At 33.4% G+C, this 11,983-nt stretch overlaps 1 non-coding gene and 1 pseudogene across 1 annotated transcript; one reads left to right on the forward strand and one right to left on the reverse strand.

Annotated features, from left to right (window-relative positions):
• Positions 1–3,497: 3,497 nt before the first annotated feature.
• Positions 3,498–3,632, reverse strand: LOC116597945. Its single transcript, XR_004288861.1, has one exon. It is a non-coding gene; the product is annotated as a U4 spliceosomal RNA (small nuclear RNA).
• Positions 3,633–9,207: 5,575 nt separating this feature from the next.
• On the forward strand, positions 9,208–10,603 carry LOC116597088 (annotated as a pseudogene).
• Positions 10,604–11,983: the final 1,380 nt, after the last annotated feature.

The raw sequence follows: 11,983 nt of genomic DNA on the forward strand, positions 1-11,983 counted from the left end.
CTTGGGCCTCTTGCTTCTTAGTCTCAGGCTTCAACGGAACTATACCATTGGTTGTCCTGAGTCTCTAACTTAATGTAGATCTTGGGACTTCTACCCTCCATAACCACATGAAGCTATTCTATATAATAAATCTACAGATTATACAACCACATACCTAGAATATATCACATATATATAGATATAGATATGACATATATATATCATACATATATAATACCATTCATATATACAGAAATTGATTCATTTTAAACTTGATTAAGTATGCTTGTCAAATAACTAATAACTAAAAGATCCACCATGTAACTTCTAGTACATGTGCTGCCGAAGCGAACACAACCATGTAACTTCTAAAAAGTAAAATAATAATTGAATGAGACAAGAAGGAGACCAGAAAAAGGGGGTAAAAAAAAAAAAAAGCATAATACTAAGTCAAATAGAAAACACATAGTAATATGATGTAGTTCAATCACACCATATCAATAATCAAATATAATGGACATGGGATAAACATTCCAGTTAAAGGAAAGCTTGACATACCTAAAACAAAACACAGGTTATTGAGAGTCAAAGGACTGATAAACAGGTCAGGCAATTTACTAAGGAAATGTGGAAACTGTATTAGCAACAGACAAATGGACTCCTGGCAAAAACCATTATTAGAGATTAATAGGGATATTACATGATGATAAAATATTCAATTTAATAGATACGATAATAATTCTAAGTTGTATGCACACAATAATATAACCTAAAATATATAAAGTGAAAACCAATGTAATTACAAGATGAAATTAAATGTTTTCCATGGTCCCTCAATAATTGACTTTCACAAACTGATTAAAAATGAGTAAGAATATAGAAGAGCTGAATGGTACAATGTATATTCATCATAAAGTGGACATTCATAAAACAGTACACTCAAACATTAGATAACACATACTATTTTTAAACACATGCAATTTTTACAAAAAGTAAACATATGCTCACTTTAAAAATTTTACATGACATACAGAATACATTATTTGCTCACACTGGTATTAAAATAGAGATTTTAAAACATAATAACATAGGAAGACACTTCTGTTAGGAAAAGCAAAACCATATCCCTAAAAAGAAAAAAAAAACATGATTCTAATAAAAATAACAATATACATTAGAAATTAATTTGAACTAATGATTATGTAATTATACTGACAATTATATAACAATTATACTACAAGAATACTATGACTAAAATTTTTAAGATATAGCTAAAACAGATTGTTAGAACAAAAGTTACTGTCTTAAAAGCTTAAATTAGAAACAACAAAATATTTAGGAAACAATAAACTAAGTATTTAATTTCTTCAGAAATTTTAAAGTAAGCAACAGATTAAAATGCAGAAAAGTAGAAAGAAGTAATAAAAAATAATCTTAGCAGTTAATAAAATGGAAAACAAAATATAAAAATTATCCAATAGTGAAAAATGATTCTGATAAAAATATTTTTTAAAAGCCAAACTTTGTTATATTAAAAAGAAAAAAATAAACAATATTAGCAAAGGAGAGTTTTCATATTACAGAAAATATAAAGATTAATTTGATAATACCAGGTTTACAATATAACTTAAAAAATAGGATGATTGATAATTTATAAGAATACAATTTATCAAAATTGAGTTAAGAAATAACACAAACATGAGTATTCCCATATCTTTGAAATTAAATTAGATGGTTAAAAAAGCTCTTAACATAAGAACATACTGAGGTTTAGAGAAATTCAAGAGTGAGTTCTACCAAATTTTCTAATAGCAGAAACAAATAGATCAAGTATTTTTAATTTTTATAGTAAAATAAAAAGATAGAAGTTAATCCCACTCAGGAAAATAGAAGCAATAATCTAAAATATTAGCAATCCATTAAAAGTGGAACACATCAAGTCCAAATTATTTCTACCTCAAAAAATGCAGAGTCATTTCAAAGCTTAAAAGTGGAACAATCTGAGGGTTTTGAAGGGACGGGGGGTGGGAGGTTGGGGTACCAGGTGGTGGGTATTATAGAGGGCACGGATTGCATGGAGCACGGGGTGTGGTGCAAAAATAATGAATACTGTTATGCTGGAAATAAAAAAAAAAAAAAAGTGGAATGATGTAACTTGTCATATTCACATCTTAAATGAGAAAAAATATAAGATTTCTCAACAGATGGATAAAACTCTTCAATGATATTGTGTATACCTTTATTATAAAGTGTTCACATACTACAAATATACTGAAAATCCCCTAACTTTATAGAAATTATCTATTAAAACTGTTGCAGGCAATTATTTAATAATGTAATATAAAATCTTCAGTATCAAAGCATAACCGAACGTACTCTATGGAGGGTGTGGACTCTGTCTGTACTCCTGGGCCCCTAGGAGAATGTGCCCTGCAGAGTTTGAAATCCCACTTCTTCAGCATCTTCCTGTAGGGGATGGGGGCACAAACTCGGAAGTGCTATGGAGTTAGTGCCTCCTGAGGTAACAGAATCCATGCTTTTCTATTTTCTGTGGGATTCATCAAAAACATTGCTCACCAATAAAATGGATTTATATAATGAAACTCTACAGAACAAATAAAACAAATGTACTTTAGTTTAAAGGATAAACATAAGAATGTACAGTGAATGGGTATGTTGCATATAAATTTCCAAAATAGGTAATATTAAGCAATGTAGTTTTTACAAATACAAATTCTGTTGGAGAAATATATGTATTTTTTTTAAGCAAAGAAAGGATTAAAATGGAATTTACCATAGTGGATATTTATTTGGAGTAGGGAGGAAATATGAATGGAGAGAAGAAACACAAGGACTAAACTGATAAAGTTTCTTCCTTGGTCTGAGTGTTCATTTTGTTACATTTATAGGCTGTACAAATATACACTTATTCCCTATCCCCTTAGGACTTTGTATTCCCATGCCTTCCTTCAACTTCTCATTGCAAGTTCTTGCAACTGTCTTTAACAGCAGTTTCTCTTGCATGAGCTGTGCCCTCCACCCACCTATGTGGCAGACCTGAGATGCCAGGAACTTTATTTCAGCAAAAGCATTGCTTTCACAAAGCCCAATAAGAATTGGTAGGTGTTTGGGATGCCTGGGTGGCTCAGTCGGTTTAAGTGTCTGCTTTCGGCTCATGGTCATGATTTCAGGGTCCTGGGATCGTGTCCCACATGGGGCTCCTTGCTTAGCCAAGGAACCTGCCTCTCCCTCTCCCTCTGACTCTCTCCCAGCTTGTGCTCTCTCTGTCTCTGTCTCTCTCTCTCTCTTTCTGGAAAATAAATAAATACAATCTTAAAAAAAAAAAAAAAAAAAAAAAGAGTAAGTAGATGCTCTACACCTCTCGAGCAAGGAAAATCTGAGGTAGTTCTATCCATATTCCAATGATTCCCAGCAGGATTCAGCCTGTTGTTACCCACAGCAAACCTCTTCATGTAGCTCCAATGTACTAATCCATGACAAGTCCCAAGTGAAACCAACTGAAAAACCAAGCAGCCAATCTCACACAGAATTGCAAGATACAGTAAATGGTAATAAGCGTCTACTTTTCAATTAGCAATAATCGCGCCTCGGATAAACCTCATTGGCTACGATACTGCCTGCTACACAGTAAACTAAGACTAAAATACCTTTCCTCCTGATCTCTGGGTACCTTTGCTGTGTAGGTGCTTCTTTTATTACGACCTTCCAAACAAAAACCTGCACTCTAATCTAGGTTTAGAATTTACTTTCAGGGGAGCCCAAACCCAAACAATATAATGTTGAAATAAAGTCAAAGCAATATAAAAATGGGATTTCACACTAGTCAATTGTCACACACGCATGCATACACATGAATGGGTTAAAAAAAAAGACAAAACATGGGGAATTATTATTTCTATCTTTTTGGGGGGATAAAAAAATAAAGCCTGGTGAATAGAAGTAATTTGCTAATGGGTACAAAATAAGATAATGGCATTGACATATACTGTGTAAAAGGATATATGTTGTAGATATTTCTATCCTTTTTTTTATTCAAGTTGTTCTTATTAATCTCCTTGATCAGCAGTGATAGAGGCAGGAAACAAGGGCCCTTGGAAACATGTTATTTATTATTTTTGTAAGCCTCTGTCTTGTTTCATTCAGGTTGCTATAACCAAACACCATAGATTGGATGGTTTATAAACAAAAGAAATACATTTCTCATGTTTTGGAGGTTGTCCAAGGTCAAGGCTGCTGCAGATGCAGCATCTGGTGAAGATACACTTCATGGTTTGTAGATGGTACCTTCTAATCATGTCCTCACATGGTAGAAGTTGTAAAGGAGCTCTCTTGGTTCCCTTATAAGATCAGTAGTCCATTCATGAGGGCTCTACCCTCAGACCTAGTCACCTCTGAAAGGTCCACCTCCAAATATCATCAGGTTACATAGGATATTAGGTATTAACTTGGGGTGGTGGGGGGTCTCACAAGCATTCAGGTGTTACAGAGTACCTGTATGAGTAAATGTTGGTCATACTGAAGAGTCAGACCTTATAGAACTATAAGGTCATAAAAACCTTATATGACAAGGTTTAGGAAAAAAAGATGTTGACTTTTGTTTAAGTTAGTGGTTTTGCAATGTATGAATGGGCTTAAAATTTTGTTCTTTAGAGAATTCAAAATAGACAGGCTTTCATACTTATGAACAAGTCACATACATAATTTCTAGAGATTAAAAAAATGATATTTTATTTTATCTTTAAGCCTGAGAAACATTACAATAGGTCATTTTCTCATCTCTTAGTTCACATTTGTCTGTAATTTCTTTCATTCCAAATAATAAAGAGTATGACCAATAAATATCTTACCTATTAACTGACAGGGTATTTATATTTATATTTATATTAACAGGGTATTTACTTTTCTCAATAGAGAACTTAACCACTTTAGTTAACTATTTTTTTGTCTATTAAGTATTTGCTAAAATTTGCTAATAATTCTATAGTATCTTATTTTGAAATAAAATTAAATAATTATTGCAAACATTTCTAATATATATTAATATGCCATTTCATATACCTTTGAAAATATATGCAGATTTCAAGTCCATTTTAAGAATGTTTTCCTGCAATATGATTTGAAACTTGGATAGCTGGTCTTTGAAATGTATAAATTATAGAAGAAGAAAATCAGCATAGTTTTCTTTTCCTGGGAAGTGGAGCAGTTAATATTCAACATGAAATGTCTAATCTTTAAATACATTATAATCTAACTGCTTAGGATAATTTTTGCTTTAATACCTTAAGAGTCTGCAAAGCCTGAAGGATGGGATTATTAAGATGGAATTTTAATGTCAAAATTATCAGAGAAGTGAACATATTGCTAGTGTTCATAAAAATTGTATTCAATTTCTGTATGATTTGTTCAAATAAGAGATGAGAATATATTTGATTATAGCTAGTAAGTAACCCAAAATTTGATCAGATGACTGGAGGTCACTGCTACATAAGGGCTGTCAACCTCAGAGGTGAGACTATTTAAGAGCTGAATTTACTCTAATATATAAATGTACCTGCAGAGATATGAATAAAAATATAGTTATGAAGTAATTAAATTGTTGGAATATTTTATGGTAAAAATAGTAAGAAAAGGAGAGTATGAACATTTAAAAAATATGGATGTAAATGATGATAATTTCTGTAAAAAACAATACAGAAGTGTAGAAACCAGTTTCTAGTTTTTACTTTTTTAAAGCTTTGGGGTAACTCAAAAGTAATAGGCACAACAGATTTCTTAAAAAATTTTGTTTTATTTAGCAGAACTTTATTAGTGTGCAGATGAATCTATGATATAGAATTTACTGTGGAATACTGACTGGTGTAAAAAGCAAGAACAAGATAGCATTTAACTGCACTATTTTAGGTAATTGTTTCAAAGCAAATACATACTTTGCAGTATTTTTTTATAATCATGCTTGTCAGTTTCTTAAGGAGGATTATCCCTGTAGCAATACGAACTTTCCCTTCTACATTATCAAATACCTACAATGATGTGCTCATACATAATCATCTACAACTATTAATAGAAACTATAATAAGCAATCAATAGTCATTCAAACTTACAATTATAATTTTTTATTCCACTAATGTAGGGAATGTAGAAATTTGTCTTATGTATTGGCCTTAAGATACAAAAGCTCAGTAGGTACTCTTTTTAGAACAATGCACATTTGTAATTTATGAATGTTCTTTTATATTCTTATAGATATAAATATACAGTTACATTTTCCCTTTTCCCCAGTGCTACATAATTATAACTTGTAATATGTAAATATTTATGAATTCACAGGATGTTCGCTAGGAGAGAAGAATGTTATACTTGCAGATTTGTCTAGTATTTGCAGAATTCAGATCTTATTATTAGGCTTTATGTTGTATTGCAAAATGTAAAAATACATTGTTATAAATATGACTTGTCTAGAAAACATACCATCTGGTAGTTCTGTTGAGATTTGAGAATTATCTCAAAATCATTTATCGTTAGAAATAGACATTACAATATTGTTTGAAAATTTTACTTCCTTTATTTTTATATAAGTAAATGAAAGACATAATGCTCTGTATTCTAGGTGATAAAACATAGTTCAAACATTAATATCATGAGATTAGGATTTATAAAACTTTATAGATCATTTAGACAGAAATGGCACACCAATTGATTGGCAGTGGTTGTCTAAAATGAAATTTAAAGGATTCTATCAGGATTATAGATTAAAGGATACCTATCGTCCAATGGGGAAGAGAGGCTGGCTAAGAATATATGCCCTAGGTTTGGGATGGGAACCTCGTAAGCATGCTATGTACTCCCTTCCTTTGTTTAGTTTAAATTTAAAGATCACTAAAGACTGGTCAAAAAGAAGATTCCAATCCCTAAAACATCTCTGAGTTGTCAGAAAGATCAATTGTTCTTTGTTTTTGTTTTTTGTTTTTTGTTTTAAGATTTATTTATTTCAGAGAAAGAGAGAGAGTGTGTTCAAGCAAGGGGAGGAACAGGATGAGCTCGAGGCAAGCTGACTCCCCTCTGAGTAGAGGGTCTGATCTGGGACTCTATCCCAGGACCCTGAGATCATGACATGAGCCAGAATCAAGGGTTAGTTGCTTAACCAATTGAGCCACCCATGTACTCCAACACAGATCCACTTAATATTTGTCTACATGTTTGCTCAGAATCTGATCCTTATGACTTTCTCCACTTAATCCTGATCTTTTATGCATTTCAAGCATGAAAATTTTTTAGATACCAGATTTAGCATTCTTTTTCCCTTTAGATATTTCCCTTTCCCAAATCAAGTCATTAATTGCTCCAGCTTCTTTACCGTCTTTATAATTTGTTCAAGTCGTTCTTAAAGTATTACTACCATAACTAAATTTTCTAGATGATATCTTAACTGTATAAAGTAAAACAATTATTTCTCTTAATGAAACACAATACTTCTTTTTAATGCAATAGAAGATCCCATGATCCGTTTCATGGTGTTTTTATCCTCTTGGATCACAATGCATTTGCCATTGAGTGCAATGTGTAGGGTTTTTAAATGAATCATTCTTTTCTGTTCCAAATATTAGGTGTTTACCAATTTCCTCATCTGATAAGAATGATAACCACATTTTCATGATTGTTCATTATTAGTCAATGACTACACTATGCATTTTACCTTGATTAAATTATTTAAAATCACTATAGCCCTAATTTTATCTACAGCAACGATAAAAAAGTCACAAAAAGCTGAGAACCCTGCCTAAAGATATGGCAGGAATACCTTTAACCCTTTTATGTTTATTTTGTTAGTTTGGAATGACTCATCTTTTTGAATTTTTACCTAGTAATTATGTTAGCCTCTCTTAGGAGACAAGAAACACATATTCTGAATTTACCTTAGATATTGGAGATTTATTTTAAATGTACTTGAAGAAAATGTTAAGTGGAAAACTGAGTTCTATAACAAGCCTCTTAGAGAAAAAGGCAAGTTTCTGTAGATATTCAATAACTTAAGTGTCTCAGCTACAATCTTCTTTAGTCCAACAGGAGAATGTCCTATGCTTGTCATCCTTCTTGGAAAGGGCTTCCTTTCTTCCTTAGAATATGATATGATATTATGATAACTCAAAGGTTTTCCATCTCTGCTGCTACAGCTGTGGAATAAGAAACAAAGACACTCTGTTACTCTGCCTGAACGCTTCTAATTACTTACAACTTCTATGTATTCATTTTAGTATCATAATACTTGATGCTGGTCATCTTACTAAACACCATCCATTTAGTTCCTCTTGAATTCTCCCAACAACCTTAAGGTAAGCAATATTTTAATTCTCAAATCACATAAGAAAAAAAACTGAGGCCTACAGAGATTAAACAAATGACCCATCATTGAATAGGCAGGACATTTCTGAACCTGGGTTCCTATTCAGGTTCAGTTTCAAAGTGTAGCTGTTACCGCACTGCCTCTCTTCTCTCTGTGGCTGACATCCTGCCCATTCTGCTGGCAGTGATGCTGTCGCTGTGTCCTATGTTCACATTCCAAAGATATTTCCTATGTGATTATCGAGTCCTTATTCCTCAGTGATCCCAGAGAGTGAGAGATATTCCAAATGCCTTTCTTGAGTGAAAATATAAACTGTGTGTGGCATTTCTTTGATCCATCAGTTTAACAAATCTGTCAAGAAAATAAATCACATTAGTTTAAACAAAAAATGTCTTAGCATCATATCAAAACATCAGCAACATATATATCTGAAAATTCATGATATAATTTTGTAGAAGAACCCTGCTACTTATGTTTATTGAATCTGGAATCCACATATCCCCTTTGATGTAAGTGAGAGCATCTATACAGTTTTCTCTCTCATTTTCCATGATTACCAAAATGTCATTTATGGAGACTGTCCAGTTGACTACTCTTTCAGCATGCTCACAAGCAGTGTTTCTCTGCCTGGAAACCATGAGCTCTTTCTGAGGTAGCTGTTCTATTGCCAGCATGTTATCTGCCACATTCTCTCCTTTTCAGTTTTGAGGTTGTTTTAAACATTGCTTTCTGTAGAGAGCAATTGATATTCAGTTGTCTCTAAATAACCACTGTTAAAAACCAAGCTGCCCTGTGTGCTCACATACTTGTAAGAAAACAGACAAGCAGATTTTTTGCAAAGGGTTTACTTCCAGAACACAGATGTCATGAGAATTACACTAAACCTAAACCAAATTGGAAAGGAAAAGACTCATATTAACATTGTCATCATTGAACACATAGATTTGGGCAAGTTGACTACTAATGGTCATCTGGTCTACAAATATGGTGGGGTCAATGAAAGAACTACGGAAAAATTTGAGTAGGAGGCTGCTGAGATGGGAATAGACTCCTTCAAGTATGTTTGGGTCTTGGATAAACTAAAAGTGAACATGAACATGGTTTCACCAATGATAACTCCCTGTGGCAATTCAAGACCAGCAAGTACTACCTGACCATTATTAATGCTGCTGGACACAGAGACTTTATTAAAAAAACATGATGATAGGCACATGTCAGGCTAACTGTGCTGTCCTGATTGTTGCTGCTGGTGTTGGTGAATTTGAAGTACGTATCTCCAACAATGGGCAAACCCATGAGCGCCCCCTTCTGGCCTACACACTGGATGTAAAACTGTTGGTATTAACAAAATGGATTCCACTGAGCCACCCAACAGTCAGAAGAGATATGAGGAAATCATTAAAGAAGTCAGCACTTACATTAAGAAGATTGGCTACAACCCCAACACAGTAGTATTTATGACAATTTCTGGTTGGAATGGTGACAACACGCTGGAGCCAAGTGCTAACATGCCTTAGTTCAAGGGATAGAAAGTCACCTGTAAACATGCGAATGCCAGTAGAGCCATGCTGCTCAAAGCTCTGGATTGCATTCTGTCACCAACTCATCCAACTGAAAAACCTTTGCCTCTGCCCCTCCATGATGTCTACAAAATTTGTGGCATTGGTATTGTCCCCCTAGGCTGAGTGGAGACAGGTATTCTTAAACTTAGCATGGCAAACACCTTTGCTCTAGTCAATGTTACAATTGAAGTAAAAATTCTGTTGACATGTACCATGAAGCTTTGAGTGAGGCTCTTCCTTGGGACAATGTGAGTTTCATTATCTTAACATATCTGACAAAGATGTCCATTGTGGCAATATGACTGGTGATAGCAAAAATAGCCCACCAATGGAAGCAGCTGACTTCACAGCTCAGGTGATTATCCTGAACTATCCAGGCTTAATCAGTGCTGGATATGCATGTGTGCTGGGTAGTCACACAGCCCACATTGGTTGCAAGTTTGCTGAGCTGAAGGAGATCGATCATTATTCTGGAAAAAACTTGGAAGATGGCTCTATGTTCCTGAAATCTGGTGTTGCTGCCATCATTGATATGGTTCCTAAGCTTCTGTGTGTTGAGAGCTTCTCTAACTATCTTCCTCTGGGCCATTTAGCTGTTCGTGACACAAGACAGTTGGTTTCTGTGGTGGTTATCAAAGAAATAGACAAGAAGGCTGGCAAGGTTGCCAACTTTGCCCAGAAAGCTCAGAAAGTTAAATGAATTTTATCCTCAATACCTGTCACCCCAGACTTAATCAGTGGCAGAAGAATGGTCTCAGAACTGTTTGTGTCAATTCGCCATCTAAGTTTAATAGTAAAAGACTGGTTAATAGTGCATTGTAAAACCTTCAGAAGGAAAGGAGAATGATTTGTGAGTCATTTGTTTTTTGTGCGTGTCCGGTGGTTTTAGGTTATTAGCTTTAGAATCCATACGTTTTAGGGGATCCCTGGGTGGTGCATCTGGTTGAGTGACTCTTGGTTTCGGCTTGAGTCAAGATCTCAAAGTCATGAGTCCCACATTGAGCTCCATACTCAGTGTCAAGTCTGCTTGGGATTTTCTTTCCTTCTGTTCCCTCTTGTTTGTGTGTGTGTGCTTGCATGCATGCTCTCTCTAAAGTAAATTGATAAATCTTTTTCAAAATTTAAAAAAAAAATTTGGACTTTTTAGTGGAAACAACTTGACCAAAAATCTGTCACAGAGTTCTTGGACTCATTAAAACAAAAGTTTAATGAGGAAAAAACAAATAATTAATCGTGTCACACATGCATGTTAAATTTTGATCAGTATTCTCAAATTGCCTGGTAGCTTATATCACAGTATTCTACCTGTGATAGAGCATTAATGTTGTATCCTTTTATACCACCTTTGACAATAGGATTTTAAATAATGAGCTTTCTTCTTATACACTATTTATACCATATATACTAATATATTTACATTTACTCATGTCTTTTGATTCTGCACACAACTTAAATTCCCATTTACTTTCCTTTTGTGTTTTTCAATTAATAATTAATTTTCATCTTTATTCATCCTAGAACCATCCCTAAAGCCATACTATATTTTTGTTTCTCAATTCATTCTTATTCATAGTTTCCTCTTCCCATGTTTTGTTGATGATTTTATTAAAAAAAAAGCTTTAAGGTACAAATGGTATATTTAGGAAACCCATACGTCTTTACTCAAGACAAACTTCTTTAATTACTATCTCTTTATAGCTGTTCTTATAGGTACTTGATTGAATTAAGAAAACCTTAAAGAAAAAATGATATTAATGTAGGTAAATCTAATTTTTTTTCTGAATGAGGTAATAATAATGTGAATTTTTATCTCATAAAAACTTCCTGTTTCTCCTTTGAGCTTAGCATTGTTTGGCAGCATAAACTACTATAACTTCTATTATAAAGTTGAGAAAACTGAGACTCAAAGACACAGTGATTTTGTAAAAAATTTAAAAGTAAAAATTTTAAAGTAAAAATTTAGATAGTGACACGTATGGGATTTTTAGCTCCAAATATAATACTTTTTTTCTCCTGGAACTTGCTATTCTTCAAAAATACAAAGTGTTTCTGGAATACTCTCTACCGCCTTTTGTTGCCC

This window comes from Mustela erminea, chromosome 8 (assembly GCF_009829155.1).
Source record: "Mustela erminea isolate mMusErm1 chromosome 8, mMusErm1.Pri, whole genome shotgun sequence".
Taxonomy (NCBI): Eukaryota; Metazoa; Chordata; class Mammalia; order Carnivora; family Mustelidae; genus Mustela; species Mustela erminea.